At 41.5% G+C, this 16,155-nt stretch overlaps 1 protein-coding gene across 4 annotated transcripts in view; it reads right to left on the reverse strand.

Annotated features, from left to right (window-relative positions):
* The window catches only part of LOC147026903 (cohesin subunit SA-2-like), a 224,262-nt gene that overhangs the window by 115,131 nt on the left and 92,976 nt on the right, over nt 1–16,155 (reverse strand). The window contains exon 1 of one of the 4 annotated variants that reach the window (XM_085882800.1): nt 11,750–11,868. The exons of the other annotated variants lie outside the window; for them this stretch is intronic. The gene's annotated coding sequence lies outside the window, so the exon portion shown is untranslated. Of the gene's footprint in view, nt 1–11,749; nt 11,869–16,155 lie in introns of those variants that run through there. 4 annotated transcript variants of the gene reach the window in all.

A 16,155-nucleotide genomic window follows, 5' to 3' on the forward strand; every position in this document is an offset into this window, starting at 1 on the left:
ATTATTATGATCACATCAAGAACCTGGTGTTAGCACAGTGGTTAGGGCAGTGGCTTGGGATCCAGAAGGTCCTGAGTTCAAGCCCCGTTGGGCCACTGAATTAATACACCAGGGGGTTGACTCAGCCTGTCATCCTTCCGAGGTCGGTGAAATGAGTACCGGTGTACTGGGCCGGTGTATACCCTGGTTAAATAGGTGTACCATATCCCTGTGTCGTCAGAGGTGACCAGGGTTGCGTCAGGAAGGGCATCCGGCACATGTAAAACATGTGCCAAATCACTATGCGGATCATACGGATGATCCGCTGTGGCGACCCCTAACGGGAGCAGCCGAAAGAAGAAGAAGATTATTATGATCACATCATGTGTCTTAATTAACCTCCGCCATCGAAGATGGACAGAGGTTACTGTTTTTACCCCTGTCTGTTTGTTTGTTACTTACGAAATCTAAAGATTTCGTGAGTATATTGATGACTTCCGTTTCTGTTTGTATGTTTGTTTGTTTGTTTGTAGGCACGATAACTCGAGAACGGAAGAAGCTACCAATGTCAAATTACACCACGTGATTCAGGAGGGTGATGGCTAGTGCTGATTAGATTTTGGTCAAAATCGGTCAAAGGTCAAGGTCACAGTGAAGTCAAACATCCAAAAAAGATAACTCGAGAACGGAAGAAGCTACCAGTGTCAAATTACACCACGTGATTAAGGAGGGTGGTGGCTAGCGCTGATTAGATTTTGGTCAAAATCGGTCAAAGGTCAAGGTCACAGTGAGATCAAACATCCAAAACATTCGATTTTTGATGGTTTGGTACAGAGTCATCGTAGAAACTTGTGGTTTGCGTCGCTACCTTCTCAGAGACAGCTTTTATTAGACAAGGTCAGAGGTCAAGTTGACGATTTCGTAAGTACCAGTCTATGACTGCTTGTTTGTTTGTTTGTGAACAGTATTACGGAAAAACTCCTTGACGGATTTCGACGAAACTTGGTGGGGGGATTAGGTATGGTCCAAGGATCATGCCATTACATTTTGGACTTGGTCCAAAGTCCAATATGGCCGCCATTTTGAAAAAATATTTGAATTTTTGTTTTTGCATTTCTACATGTTTTAAGTGATTTCTAACCAAAAAAAAAAATTGTTAGAGAAAAAAAAAGAAAAAAAAAATTTTGCAACTTTTTTTCAACAAAATTTCGATATTTTTTTTTTTTTTGCAATTCTACATCTTATAAGTGATTTCCAACGAAAAACATGCCAAAATTATAATTGCGGCTGATTTTGGAACTTCAGGTGGATATACCCACGTAAAACCAATTCCTGTCTCAAGGAATCGAGTTATGATTTGTTGAATTGAGTATGTAAAAGTTAAAAGTAAAAGGGAAAGTTGCAAACTATAACTCTGTGAGCACTGTTGACGTCAAATTGAATGAATAGGATATCAGGTTCACTTGAGTGACCTAGCAGTATTGGCGGCGGAGGTTTTGCACTCTACCGAATGCTCCCCCTCTCGTTTGTAGTTGAGATTGGCGGAGGCCTTAAACTAGAATATGCTTTCAAAAAATGTGAGCCAAATTAAAGTAACCACATACTTGTTCTGACCAAAAAAAAAAACACAACAATTTGATCATTGTGGTGCCAACTTATGAATGTTTGGCATGGCTTCCACTTCAAAAGCACACCTATTGCTTTTATTCTACATCTTTCATTGAAAATGTTTTTTTTTTTAAATAGTGGGCCTTTTTAAAAATAGAAGGGATTAAGAACAACTCTTGAATTTTCTACCACAGTTTGCCTATGTATAAGTCTTTAAGTGACAAAAATTTAAAAGAGCTGTGTAACTGGCAACATGGTGAACACTTGGGGTAAAACCGGGGTAAGTTTCAATGTCGTTGAGTCTGGAGCAGACACCTATAGCAGACAGTTCAGACACCTATAGCACCCAAGATTTTGCTCCAAAAGCTTTCAGTTTTCTTGTGTAAATGATCCAGTCACTAGATTATGTAAATCAGGCAAAAAAATTCTTCATGATGAATAAACTGACTGTTGGCAGCAATTTGAAAACTCAACTTGTTTTGACTGCATGTTAGAAATCACTACTTTTGAGAGTACTTATCTTAAAAAGTATTTTAAATATAACATTTTTTTATGTCAGATTATTAAAGCCTCACTCATCGGCACCATTTGTGTGAATTTTCAGAACTCTGTTTGTAAAACTCTGGAATTTAGAGCCCTCCAAAAATGCTTCAGATACAAATCTGCAACTCACGACTATCAGAATTGAAACACCCCAAGGGTGTTTGTAGGGCCATATCTCGGACACTACTTGGAATTTTGAGCTATAACTTGGCAAACCTTCCTCATATATGTTAAGGTAGCTTTGAGAATTTTTTTCAGAAAAATATGAGGGGGTCACCGCAACCCCTGGCTGAAATGATACGGAATGAGCCTATGGACAATTTTGTTCAACGTCTCCAGACGTGTATTGAAAGAGAAGCCTGTGGACATGTTGAGTATTTTATGTAAAAGGGTGGGTGAGGGGTCCATAGCTAGAATGTGTTAAGAATAGTATGGACCACGCCATCGAGGAGGGTGGCATTACTCTTGTATTAGATATCTGTGAAGGTAAGTCATATGGTTAAACGTGCACCGAGGATATGGCAAGTGTGAACTTTAAAACAAAATAGGGAAAACTTATTGCAATAGGTGAGGCCAGGTGGAGGACTTGTGGCATTAAACAACAAAGATAGAAGGGAACTTGGAAAGTGCTCCGTGCTTATAGCGAGGACTTTCCATGAACTGTTTGGTCAGTGAACCATAAGCCATGGTATAGTTGGCTGTGGAGAACTGGGAAGGGATGAGACAGCCACAAAGACAGCGTCTCGCATTGGAAGCGGGTGGCCAATGAGAGGGACCCGCCGTGCATGAAGACGGTCCTGGAAGTGGAAAGGGCCAAGGCTGCGAATGCACATGGCAGTTGGAGTTGTACTTAAGGAGAGAGAACAACTCTCTCTGTTTCATCACCTAAGTGGGAAGGAGATTTTAGAGAGACACAGATGCTGCATCCAGAGACATGACCAGCCTGTTCAAGCCACCATCATGGTGGACCCAGAAACCAAACCCTTGCCCATCACAAGCCCTCACCTGTTCTGTTCCTCTTTGTTGAGAAAGTCCATTATTTGGTGCCATTAGTTGGGATTAGGCCTTATTTCTTTTGTACATAAGATTACATGTTCCATCATCCCCTGTTGGTGTCTGTCAACCACTTGATCTGTTCCACATTTAGTGATAGCATCCAGGATCTCTCATCCCCCGTATTACTTTTGTGAACATTCTAATCACAACTGTCTTCCTGCCTTTTGCCTCTTGAGCATTTCACCACCAATTTCAGCTTGAATTGGAACAATCCTTGAGGTTTGGTGAATAACAGTAAGAGTGCGCTACATTAAAAGATCGTTTCGGAACTTACGGAGGTCTTTGGCCATCTGTCTGAAATGGTCTATGTTAACGGACCCGTCTGATGCAACCGTACTCATCAAAACATCAAACATTACTCAAACGATTCCATATTCAACTAGAAAGTTGTGTACGCTTGTTTTATTGAATAAATAAAAATGCATACCTATTGAAGGGGCACCTTATACATTGAGAACATGAGTATTGTATATTATACCAATTGTAACATCACTTGACGTGAGCACAAGTATGCATCCTACTATTCATTAACAATAGCTCATTGGCTTTGACACCAATACAAGCTTTAATTACGGACCCGAGGCATCAAAAAGCTACACGTATCAAACAAACAGTTCCAGAAGGAGCACCTCGCCACCATTAAGAGCATTTGAATTGCATCAGATGTGGCAATAAATGTGAATTGTTGCTCCCAGCTTGCCGGCTCATTGACAGAAGAAGCCATTTGCATTTTTGCCACCTTCATCCCTAGCCCGCTTGGAATCCCGTGCAAGCACCCGCAGCTTGCAACTACATATAGTACGCCGAGACATTTTGAGGATGTATATAACTGGTGCTTAAATCTAAGAGGCGCATGACATCATACTCAGGTGACTTGCCTGGAATGGAAACCCATTTGTAAATACTGAAACCGTTATTTAATCCCAGGAATATGTGAGAGTTTATGCATCAAAGTCACGCAACGGCAACTGTCACGGGCATGGGACAGAATGCCCGAGATCCGATTGTCATTGGTTCAGGCAGCTGTGGACGTAACCACACATTTAATTTGTTGGAGTGTATTTTAATACGGGTTATTAGTTCCCATTAATGTTAATATCTACAAAAACTGCTCGACATTGCACTTCCAAGTGAATCTTGTGGATTAAATGGACCAATTAAGGAAACCATTGCACAGGCTGGCAGTTTATGGTGTACAGATCGATCCCAGTGAGAGTCTTAAAGAAACATTATAATCCATACAAGTCCTGCAACGAGAGTGACAAATGACGATTAAATAATGGCGTTGGAAGATACTTCGTATCGTGCTGTCACTCAAGGTACAATGTGATAGTCCGCAGGCAACACATCGTCATCAAAGTGAAAGAGAATGGCATTTCACCTTGTGTAGGTATTGTCAGGGAGGGAGGATGCAAAAAGGTCTTAATATTAGATGTTCAAGGGCTTTTCAAATCCTGTCTTGTCATTTTGTGTGTTGCATTAAAAAAAAAAAAAAATATATATATATATATATATATATATATATATATATATATATATATATATGTCCAGAAAACAATTATAGTTAGCAATGATGAGCGTCTACATAGCTGCAGCAGCTTTCTCTTTCAAATCAGACAAGACGGAGCATTTAACAAGGCCGAGCCTCACCGAGGTGTGTGTGTGTGTGTGTGTGTGTGTGTGTGTGTGTGTGTGTGTGTGTGTGTGTGTGTGTGTGTGTGTGTGTGTGTGTGTGTGTGTGTGTGTGTGTGTGTGTGTGTGTGTGTGTGTGTGTGTGTGTGTGTGCGAGGAGAGAAGGAGAGGGAGGAGAGAGGAAAAGAGACAGAGAGAACGAAAATTAAAAAAAATTCCTCGCCATATTGTCCTGTAAAATAGATGCATCATGACATGGAGTACAATGCCTTTCCAACCAAACAGCCACTCTTGTGGGTGTGAAGCGGAAAGGAAGTCCACCACCTGCTGCATTAAAAATATATATAAATATTTACAGGCAGATGCCGAGTGTAGGGCATCAAGAATTTGGAATGACCTTTTTGTACAACAGAACTGAAACGAGCATCTTTCCAACCCCAAACCAAGGCTCCACAATATGGAGGATCATAAATAAATAAATAAAAAGAAGAGCTCCACACGTTAGCCGCACCACCTTGCTCATGGCTAATCAAGTTTATGAAGACATTAAACTAAATTGCACAGACAATTCAGTTTCTCCTTTCCGTATTCGTCAACCGGACTAGAGTTGTGTCCTTTGAAACAACGTTCGCAATCTCCCACGCAAGGACAGGGTACGATGATATGGGGGGCATTGCAACTTCGTGCGAAACGAGATGGCATGACATTGTTTGGCGTGACAAAAGAGCGTGAGTAAAACGAGGGTAACATGTGGAGCTGTATAGACACAGGGTGAGAGACAAAAAAATAATAAATTGAAATTCAATAAAGAACAACCGCATGGCGTATAAAGGATAGTCTCCTCCAGGCAACCACTAGGTGGCTGCGCTGGTTTAAAAACGCGCCAGCCGCAGCCGCCCTACCCCCAATGTTTGTACTAAATCTCGTTCCAACATCCCACACCCCGAATAACCACTGCATTCTCTTCCTAGTGGGTCCAGGGATCACTTTCGAAGCCGCCATTTGGAGTTCACATCTCGCAGATAGATGGCCACACCGCAGCAGTTCCAACTCGAAGGCAGTGAGATTATAAAAGCATAGACCCCTTGGGTCCAAGGCCGGATGCCATTTCCAATTGCCCAATTTGGTGCGACTCCAGGCGCAAAGCCGGCACCACTCGAAATGTGAAAACCTTTTAAAGGTAAATGGGAAAGCCTGTCGTCGTGATGCTAGAACAAGTGCGGTATACCTTGGGAAGGATTTGAAGAGGCACATATCTTCCTTATAGTAATGTGCCTCGTGGAGAATCCTCCAAGAATAAACAGTTTATATCCACATAGGCATGCAAACAAATATTATACGCAATTTAAAAAGTGGACTTCCTTATCGATCACTCCCTTGACACCTATCCCCACCAAATTGTTTCGTTCCGATGAAATTCTTTCCACACCTTTTCTTGTTCGGCTTCTAGCTGATATATGTGACCTTTGGAGCACTTATAACACGACACACCCTCATCCTGATAGCAAGTTCACATTTTGTGTCAAAATCTAACAAATGTTAATAGCCTTCCAAGCAATGCACACAAGATCCCCACACTTTTTTGTTGAGGGTCTCACAAAAAAAGGTGTCAGCCACAAAAAAGGGTAAGTGTATTCAAAATCATTGTCAACAAGACTGAGCATTTAATGTGCAGCCTCAATTGGGCACATAGACTACAGAACTAGATCTGAGAATGAACGATTTATATTGCAGTAGATGTATGTGTGGACACAGCACACCACACCCCGGCACGTACAGCACACCACATCACACCACACCGTGGATGCGTGACAGTCTCTTCCATCCCTTGCGGAATGGGCAAGGCTAATGAGACAAAATTAACCCAAGTAAGCATATTACAGAAAAACTATATAAATACAATTTTTGAACATTAAATTTTTTTTTTTTTTTAAAGACTTGCTTAATCAACAATCTTCTGATAATCAAACAGGTCTTCAGGTTGAAATACAAGTCTAGTGGTATCATAGGTTACAAAAATGCACAGATAAGAACCATAAGGAGCATGATGCCATCACGCTTCAATTATGGAAGTACCGTGACTAAGAGGATAATAGATCAGGGAATAAAATATACTCTTTTCAAAACATTGTGAGATCGTCAACATCCATCATCACACATGTGCAGAAAAGGACAATACATGGAATAAGGTTGGGAAACGTGGTGGGGAGAAGGGGGAAGGGAAGGCAGATAATTGATCAATATTAAAACCGTTCATTCACAATTAGAGAGTTCTTCGAACACATTACCCCATGTAGTGTTCAAGTACAAAATATAATTCCATTGAAATAAGACAATGATTTTAAAGGTCAGAAAAGAAAAATTCTGGAAGTTAAGCGCTGTTGCCGCAGTCTTGCACACCACGTTACGTAAACATGTCCAAGCACTGTAAACCTGGAGGTTTTTTTTAAGGTGATAATAAGGCGATTTGTGTTCGACAGTGTTCAAGTATATAATTCAATTGAAATAAATTAAAGATTGTACGGTCGTATTAAAAAAAAAAAAAAAAAAAAAAAACAATTCCGGAAGTTTTCCGCAATTGACACAGTGGCTATTACAACACCCTGACAAGTTGTGTTAGTTCTTTATGCCTGTTGTTTGTATTCTTCATGATGTCCGTAAAAACAGTTAGTTTCCTGTTTGGAATGTTTTTACATTTTGGTTGACTGCCAGGCAGACAGACAAACTATATATATATATATATATATATATATATATATATATATATATATATATATATATATATATATATATATATACACATACATATATACACATACATATATTATCTCACTCCTCTCGAAGCATGCAGAATCAGAACAAATTCAGAGGCAAAGTGATGGTAAAACTGCAGGTTTGTTTTCCAATTCATGTTCCGATTCGTGTTTAAAATACAACATTCAATTTAAATTAAGTTGTTCCTCGAACATAAACTAACATTTCTGGATAGACAGACGGACAGACAGAGGTGAACCAATTGCTAAACCCTGCTTTTCGATTTGCATGTGTGGGGTAAATATCATATCAGATCAAAACTATACTGCAAAGATAAACTAAAAATAGAACCACTGGACCTGTAACTTATCTGGGCCCTGGCTTAATGTTGTAACCCAAATTTGGTAGCATGCTGACTGATGGGTCTGGAGAAGAAGATTTTTGAAGGAATTTACACAATTTTCACAAAAATTTACCAAGTCCGCAATTTTCACACACTTCCAGTCATGTGATTCAGCATGACCTCCGCAATTTAACATCCCGACCCTGTCCTAATGTTGTAACCCAAATTTGGTAGCATTCCGACTAGTGGGTCTGGAAAAGAAGGTTTTTTTTAAGTAATTTGCGCGATTTTCCCCAAAATTGACCAAGTCGGCCATTTTGACACACTTAAAGTCACATGACCGGAATGAGTTTTGTAATCCCCGTTTACCAGTCAGGAGCGCAACGTTGCTGCCAAATTTCAAGCAGAACAGCCCGGTGGTTTGGCCGGAGAAAACTAAATAGGAGACGGACAGACAGACAGACGGTGCATGATCCATCCATCCATTGGGACCATACTCTGTGCAGTGTTGGTGCTGCATGAGCAGTCTTCCAGCCTATTGAGTACAATCCTAGACGGGTCGCCCTCCGACACAGGATACCAAGCAAGCTGGCATTCATTTTGTCGACCTCAGAAGGATGACAGACAGAGTCAACCCCACCTGATATTAATTCAACAGCCGAGTGGGATTTCAACTCACGATCCTCGGATCCCAAGCCCACCACCCTAACCATTAGACCAACACCAGGCATGGTGCACAATGACAATACCTTTTCTGGAATTCAAATTCCAGAAAAGACAATTATACGACCAATAACAGGAATAGTTGCAGGTGCTCGGAAACGTATACAAAAGCAGAATCTGTGATTGTACTTACACCAAACCTATTTTACCGATTGTGATGTCCGAATTAGCACAAAATCTAAGTTTGATAACAATGCAAGACATCATGTATTGTGTCTACCAGAGGTATGAAAAAAAAATTATACTGCAATAATATAAACGCTTAAAACAAGAATCGGACACGCATGAACACATATGAAGTGACATTCTAGTACCTAGTTTAAAAAAAATACATGAACTTTCTACTATAACTACTTCCTGAATAATCCCAATCATTCCTACCCTCTCGTAAGGTCAGCCGGGGAAGGTGTTTGGCCCAAGCCTTTTACAAACCAGCTGGCAAGGCCTAAAGTTCGACTAAAGGTGACTTAGACAGGAATTCTAAGTTCATTCAGAGTGCTGGCGAGATCTTGCTTATACACTTTGCACAAGAAACGGAGGGATATTTAACGTCCCCCCGGCTAATACTGGCAGAGGGCACACCCGGCTTAACCAAGATTCCAATGGACGACACACGTTGCGATGCAACACCCTGCCTGTGAAGCACCAAGCTGACGGTTTATGTTTGAGTCGGGAATCAAACCCAGGCGAGACAGTTCAGTGTTAAGTGAGCTACCTCTACACCGTCCTGTCAGACATAGAACAGCCAAAGGTTTGCAGGTTAACCTCATTGTCAGCAAGTTTGACAAGAAATTGTTGAGTCAAGGTTCAATCTCCCAGAAAAGCTCATGTAAATCTGAAGAGAATGTTAGACTTCAACCATCCAAATTGATGTCTCCTTGAATGTTTTGAAGTTAATGCCATCATCACTATTAGGAAAGATCACTCGCACGGGAACAAAAGAAACAAAGCTGAACACATTCAAGCGGAAACATACGGCATCGCTCAATCTCAGCATTATCAAGTATTTAGACTTCAAATCCTGAAAAATTTTTTTTTAAACATACACAATTTAGAAATAAATGGTGGACTCAGTGTCTTCATCATGGCTTTTAGTATTTTCTGTACCTTAGCCACAAGTGGCGATGAAACACGTACGTCACGCGTGTGTTTCAGGCAATTGTGGGGCAAGACATCGCTGCTTCCATGTATAAATCACTGTGAAAGTTATTGAAGAAGTTGTATTCACTGCTTTATTGTCTTTTATAATAAAACTAGCTTGGTTTCCCAGCGTTGCCTGGTGCTGTTCAAATCCTGTTAGCATTTTGAAGAAATTAAATTTTGGGGGTTTTTTTCTATTTTTTTTGTAGTGCCTAAAACACTCACTGCACCAACTAAGGAATGGGGTCAGGGATCATTTTATACTATCTTTCAGCAACTACAAAGACTTAGGCACTCCTAAAATAATAATAATAATAATAATAATAATAATAATAATAATAATAATAATAATAATAATAATAACAAATTAATTAAAGAAATCAACTTTTGTTTTTCTTTTTTTTTTTTTAAATAGCCTAAAACACGTTGGAACTCATTGATGGACCTCTGAAAGTTTGACGAAGACCTGTTCACTGAGAACAATGGTGCACGCACACACACACACACACACACACACACACACACCTCTTCTAGTTGTAGCCGTATGGTGATGGACGTGGTCGAAGTGATGGACGAAGTGATGGTCGAAGTGATGGACCAATAATGAAAAGGTATAACAGCAATTCTCAGGAAAAAAAAAATTTTTGAGTCTCTTTTCACATTAACTGTTGAAACTGCTATGTTAAACCAAGTTGGTAAAACTAACTCGCAGGATTCTGAGTTTGTTCAAATGGCTCAACTTGTGCATTACAATCTGGTGAGTACAGGTTCAAATCCTGACCCTGCGTGTCTGTAATGACAATAATGTTGAAGCAGCCTGCGGATCATCAGAGAGTTGGCCAAACCATTTGTGCTGATGAGCGGTCATGACACTGGTCCAATTCCATCACGCCATGATACCATTGTACCCATAGCAAGCAGGATATATCTTCTTCTTCTTCTTCTTTCGGCTGTTCCCGTTAGGGGTCGCCACAGCGGATCATCCATATGATCCGCATAGTGATTTGGCACATGTTTTACGCCGGATGCCCTTCCTGACGCAACCCTGGTCGCCTCTTACGACACAGGGATATGGTACACCCATTTCAACCGGGGTATACACCGGCCCAGTATACTGGTACTCATTTCGCCGACCTCGGAAGGATGACAGGCTGAGTCAAACCCCTGGTGTATTAATTCAGTGGCCCAACGGGGCTTGAACTCAGGACCTTTTGGATCCCAAGCCGCTAGCAAGCAGGATATATATATATATATATATATATATATATATATATATATATATATATATATATATATATATATATATATCAATCAAATGTACAGAAACAATAATGGTGACCAATTTATTCAGGATTCTTCGTTTTAATGGCATCATACCTTTTTTTTATATTTGGGTGTGATTTAGTGAGTATCCAATGTTACCAATTATGGTCTTGCAAAGAGTAAGTAACTCAGGCACACAATACAACAGAATTAAACACAGTAACTACACAGCCTCTTGCACAATCAACTGCAATTACATGTGGGGCTGGACCTGTAACAAGAAGAATTTGTGCAAGGTCAACTTAGTAGATTGTCAAACAGGCATACAACTTATGGTACCTGGAACGGTTGATGGTTAGACAGGCATACAAAGGGTAGGTGGATGGGTGGATTGTAAGGCAGGCATGCAAAAGGTATGTGGATGGAGAGATGGTCAGACAGGCATACAACGGTATGTAGACGTGTTGATGTCGAGACAGGTGCACAAAGGGTAGGTAAGATGGGGGAGATGGTCAAGAAGGAGTGCACACTGAGTTAAACGAATGGTCCCATAGGGACAGCGATACAAGCAGAGGACAGGAAGATCTCCACAAATACCAGGAGTGCCTGAGATTAAAAAAAAAACAAAAAACATAAACAACTACAAGATGACAACGGCAGGGTAGTTAATGCTCTTTTCAAATGCTTAACTTCATTAGTATCACCCACATAACTGGTATATTCCAATGGAATGCAGCCAGACAAGGTGACATGCGACGTGCTGTCGGAGACATTATCGCAGAAAACAACCGTCTGTGTGCTGAGCTCGAACCAACTTGCTTGCTTCCTCCACCCTCTCCTATCCACAAGCCCATGACGTTGTGAAAGCCAGCACTGGTTGGGTATCCAATCCTCCCTCTCCCTTCCTCCCTCCCCTCCCAATCCCAAGGCAGTGCCTGAACACTGTCTGCATAACAATAAGCAGCCTTATGTGCAAGGAAAGCTGGAACGTAGAGCTGTGGAGTGTGGAGGGGGTTGTGGTTGGGGGAGGAGAAAGGGCCTGAAGAGGATAAAGGGAGGGTGAGTACAGCATGCTTTTTAAAGAGGATTGTAAGATAGCTTCCTAATGCTGACTCCTCTTATCAACATTCATCTATTTCAAATTTGGTCCCATTTGCCAATTTATATTTCAGGTGTGGGGAGCAAAGAAGGTGGCCGGGGGGGGGGGGATGCTGGAGACAGACATATCTCAAATGTAATTTACAATTCGCTGTAATGGAGCCTGGTTGTTTGAACTATGAAAAAGTGTTTGGGGGGGGGGATTTGAGAGTAGGGTCAAACCTTGTTGCCATTCTCAAAGCTCCCTGGGGGCATTGACGCAATTCCCCACCACCACCCTTCCCACATCCTCACCCTTTTCACTTCACCCTCCACCTTTTCTTGCTGCACATCTTTCTGCTTTTAGCTCCTCTTCTTCCTCCACATTTTAAACATCAAGCTCATTGAAATTGCACAATCTCCACTTTCCTCCATATTGGAATGCTTTCTGAATTATGGAAAATAAATCCCTTTAAATGCAGCTTGCCCTGCTCTTCTCTTCAACCGGTCAATCACCAGCTTCACTCACATCTTCCCACGAGTAACAATCATCACATTTTGCTTTCAGTTTCATCAAATGCCAAAAGTACCGTTATAGTCTCACCCTCTGTGGCATCCCAAAGGGATATCCTGATGTTCACCTCTACCTCTGACCTGCGCATCACAAAAATGCTTTTATTGAGAAATAGGCTGCGAGATGCACTCAGGGCTCGGCTAATATTACAAAATGTCAACTAGCTCATGGAGCAAATTAATCGAGCAATGTGGCATATGACCCAACTTACAAATGTTGGTGGAGTCAACCTGGTGTTTCCCATCCAGGGTGAGGGATCAATGTAAGCAAAGGCAACGAGCTTAACTGTCACTTTAAACAGTCTGATGAGGAATATGGTCACCTCCAGACTCAAAAGTCCTAATCCTCAAGCGACATGGGTAATATGGTGTCGGTCTCCCTCTCTCTGTTCCAACACAGCTGCTCGAGGCTTCAATCAGTTCAAGAACACTGCTTGGAGTCAAACGATGTGCTGAAAGGCATCTCCTCGGAGCATCTCATCGGCATTCTGAAGGATCGAGTGCCGGTGAGCGTACTGACCTGAACATTTGCTCAATTCCTCCTTCCCCCAAGATTCTAAGCATTGGATCAGGCAGTCGAGACCCGTCAAGTCAGCATCTGATAATTATCGCGACACAACCGTCTGCACCACCAGCCGGTAATACTTACAGTTATTACATGGCATCTCAAAATTGCGGAAAACAAATCCTGGCACACAATCATCAGCGTCGCCACCAATTACTCGGATCAATATTCATTATCTAAATTGTAGAGAACCTCGGAGCAATGTAATCTTGGAGTGGAGCTACTAAAGGAGACCTGAAGTATTTCAATAAGGTCTCAAACATGAATTAATTTATCAGCCTGAGACATACTAGACCCAAGCATTGGGCCCAATTACAATCACCCTCTCTCACCCGACCTACCCTCCCACATCCCGCACTAACCCCCCTCACCACCAGCCCCCACTTCCAATGTCCTTTCTGCTTCAATTGTCTATGTTTTCCCCCCTTAGGTTCATAAATGATGGCTATATGGTAGACATTACAAAAACAAGTAAATGCTCAAACTTGATCTGTAATCACTGAAGCTTATGTCTCCTGAATCCTGCTTCATAATTCTTGATTATAATGACTTGCAAGACCTCATTAAAAAATTTTTTTTTTACAAATCTCGTTGCATTGCAAATAACCTAAAATTGTTATTAAATTTGGTCTTCAATTTGAATGGAGAAACGGGCAGTAGTTGAACCACAACCGTTGCTCCCCACACTTCAAAACACGTATTGGTATCATCTGTTAAGAGTGGGGTCAAACAACTCCAACCCCACCCCTCCCAACCAATCAATCAAGCCCTCTACCCCCATTTCAGCAACTGACATTGGTATCATCTCGTGATGCTTTACATGATGGAAACAAATGCTGCCTCCAGCTGAGCCAAAGCACATCAAACAGATGCGAATTTGACCCTTGTGGCTTTGGCATTGCTCAAAAAATGCACATTGGATTGATCACAACTTATGCCGTGTGATTCCTTCATCCCGGTAAAGCTGTAGAAACCGCACATTGACGAGTATTCGGATATTGGTGGGATAAAAGCTAAAAAAGAAAAGAAAAAGCTTTTGGAAAAGTGTGTGTGTGTGCACATAAAAACACACACACACACAGGGATTATTTAGACTTGAATAAACCATCAAGAAGTTTGAGCTTTAAGGGTAGAGCAAAAATTAATCTCAAAGTGCACCACGGTAATGATGGGCCAAATGGCCTAATTTCCTTGTTTGAGGTCACCGTTATGTTAGGTTATGTTTTCACCGCTGTCTGTTTGCCTGTCTGTCTGTGAGCAGGATATCTCAAAAAGCTACGACCAGATTCGGACGAAATTTGGTGGAAAGGTTGGGTGTGCGACAAGAGTGAATTGATTAGATTTTGTTGAAGATCTGGATACAGATACTATAATCCATAATCTTACATCTTACATTTCCAAAACGGATACAATATATGGATACTATAATCGTACTAAAATACAGAATTTGATGTCTGTCTGTCTGTCGGACTTTTTGACCGCAATACATTCGGTGGTTATTTATCCAATCACAACCAAACTTGACAGGAGGACTAAGGGTCACATGATGGAGGTTATAGCGATTTAACTTCCCCTCCATCCCCAAGGGGGGGTTGTGCCTCACATGAACTCCGTATTGAGGTGTATATAACAGGTTATCATGGCTTTCATGTGGCACATCTTCCGGACGAAAAATATTTATATTACAAACACAAACGTTTCAATCAATTCTGTCCAACATTCAATTGTATTTTTTAACAGTCGCTATTAAATTGAAATAATTTTTGAAGAAAGTCGATGTGATTAAGGCATTTGATGCCGATTGCGTCCCCTTCAGATGAACGAATCAGAGCCGCCTCGACCTGCAAGGCCTTTTGATAAGCAGCACCGAGTTTTAGCTCATAAAGCTGCGCCAACCTGGACTGGTTGCTGTTCGTTAATGATATGCACGTAGAGGGGTATCTTGCACATGTGTGTGTCGAGTCTCCATCTTGACCAAGTGCTCTTCGTGGTCTGCATTAAACCTGAATGGATCTGAGCCTGACTGTGTGGCATCTCCCTTTACAAGTACAGTACTCACGTGGTGGTAGCGTTTCATCTCACGCCTTCTTATCACAGTCTCTGGATCAAACCCGGCAGGTGAGCGTGGGCAAAAGGACCCACTTTGTGATCTCTTTCTTTTAACGGCGATTAAAACGACAACGTCTGAAGATGGCGGCCTCCAGTTGTGTGCCAAAGCAGTGGTGCCTCTCCAAAAATGAGATAATAATGTCATTGAAATGCTGGAGACAGGCCATATTGTACATGTTATTGTAGGATTTGAACTTTGCCCCATTCCTTTCGGATGGTATCAACTGGACTAAGACGTCTGCCCTTTCCCCACTTCGTAACTTTGCCGACGATGGTGCCGAGACTCTGGCCAGACAGCACACCAGAAGGTAACTCGTCGAACTAATGCTTGGACAAATTGACAATTTTTGTCCCATAATCTCAACATCCACAAGTGTAAAGAACTCCACATCACTGGCTTCAGTTTGGCAGGCAATTCGTATGCACTTTGGTTTCCAGCCATTGGGAGCTCATCTCCTTGACTTTGACTCCATATGGTTTGAGAGTGATGAATGCTCTGAGGATTTCTTCCAGCGACTCACTGCATTCATCAATGATAGCCTGTTAAGAACAGATACCCCAATAACCCATCATGGTGAGTCACCATCAATCAATGAAGAGTTATCTCCAATCCTAGAAAACCTTATTGTGTTGACATGGCTCCACTTGATTCACCCAGATCTGCTCCATCTCTTCAAACAATGTGATGGGACTGAGTTAGGGTCTTGAGCATTAGCTTCAGTCAAACCTGAGATATCACAAGTCACGGACTCACGACCTCGATATCCTTGTGGGAACTCCGTTCATGTCT

Source organism: Eptatretus burgeri, chromosome 5 (assembly GCF_056783735.1).
Source record: "Eptatretus burgeri isolate ZD-2024b chromosome 5, Ebu_testis_v1, whole genome shotgun sequence".
Classification (NCBI taxonomy): domain Eukaryota; kingdom Metazoa; phylum Chordata; class Myxini; order Myxiniformes; family Myxinidae; genus Eptatretus; species Eptatretus burgeri.